This window comes from Triticum aestivum, unplaced genomic scaffold (assembly GCF_018294505.1).
Source record: "Triticum aestivum cultivar Chinese Spring unplaced genomic scaffold, IWGSC CS RefSeq v2.1 scaffold46281, whole genome shotgun sequence".
NCBI lineage: Eukaryota > Viridiplantae > Streptophyta > Magnoliopsida > Poales > Poaceae > Triticum > Triticum aestivum.
This window is the reverse complement of record NW_025290492.1, coordinates 1-1,068: the sequence shown is the minus strand read 5'-3', so window position 1 is coordinate 1,068 and position 1,068 is coordinate 1. Positions and strand designations below refer to the sequence as shown.

Genomic DNA, 1,068 nt, shown 5'->3' with positions numbered 1-1,068 from the left:
CTCATTGCTCGCGCGTCTTGGGGCGGCTTTGTGGCGCGAAGAGCGCGTTCTGAAAGGGGTGGAAAAAACTCGTGTTGCTGCGGTATGGAGGGAGGGGTGGAAACCGTGGAAAACTCGTCTCCGTGATTGAGCGGGAGAGTAAGTAGTATAGGACATTATCCATTGTTAGGGAACGGTTGTAATGGTAGTGAGAATGTAGAATCGTCTTTGGAGCGGACCTGGGAGTGGCAAGCATAAGGGACGAAGACGGGGAAACATGTCGGATGCGATCATACCAGCACTAAAGCACCGGATCCCATCAGAACTCCGAAGTTAAGCGTGCTTGGGCGAGAGTAGTACTAGGATGGGTGACCTCCTGGGAAGTCCTCGTGTTGCATTCCGTTTATAATTATTTTTTGCGCCTTGTGACAAACATGTCGCACGTGCGCGATATATATTAATCCCGTTATATTATGTTTGACGTTTGCGATATGTTTAAGCTCGATGCTCATTGCTCGCGCGTCTTGGGGCGGCTTTGTGGCGCGAAGAGCGCGTTCTGAAAGGGGTGAAAAAAACTCGTGTTGCTGCGGTATGGAGGGAGGGGTGGAAACCGTGGAAAACTCGTCTCCGTGATTGAGCGGGAGAGTAAGTAGTATCGGACATTATCCATTGTTAGGGAACGGTTGTAATGGTAGTGAGAATGTAGAATCGTCTTTGGAGCGGACCTGGGAGTGGCAAGCATAAGGGACGAAGACGGGGAAACATGTTGGATGCGATCATACCAGCACTAAAGCACCGGATCCCATCAGAACTCCAAAGTTAAGCGTGCTTGGGCGAGACCTCCTGGGAAGTCCTCGTGTTGCATTCCTTTTATAATTATTTTTTGCGCCTTGTGACAAACATGTCGCACGTGCGCGATATATATTAATCCCGTTATATTATGTTTGACGTTTGCGATATGTTTAAGCTCGATGCTCATTGCTCGCGCGTCTTGGGGCGGCTTTGTGGCGCGAAGAGCGCGTTCTGAAAGGGGTGGAAAAAACTCGTGTTGCTGCGGTATGGAGGGAGGGGTGGAAACCGTGGAAAACA

At 50.1% G+C, this 1,068-nt stretch overlaps 1 non-coding gene and 1 pseudogene across 1 annotated transcript; both read left to right on the top strand.

Moving 5' to 3' along the window:
* Positions 1-261: 261 nt before the first annotated feature.
* On the top strand, positions 262-380 carry LOC123178845 (5S ribosomal RNA). The gene has a single exon (XR_006489901.1). It is a non-coding gene; the product is annotated as a 5S ribosomal RNA (ribosomal RNA).
* Positions 381-747: 367 nt separating this feature from the next.
* LOC123178846 (uncharacterized) lies at positions 748-847 on the top strand (annotated as a pseudogene).
* The last annotated feature ends 221 nt before the right edge of the window (positions 848-1,068 follow it).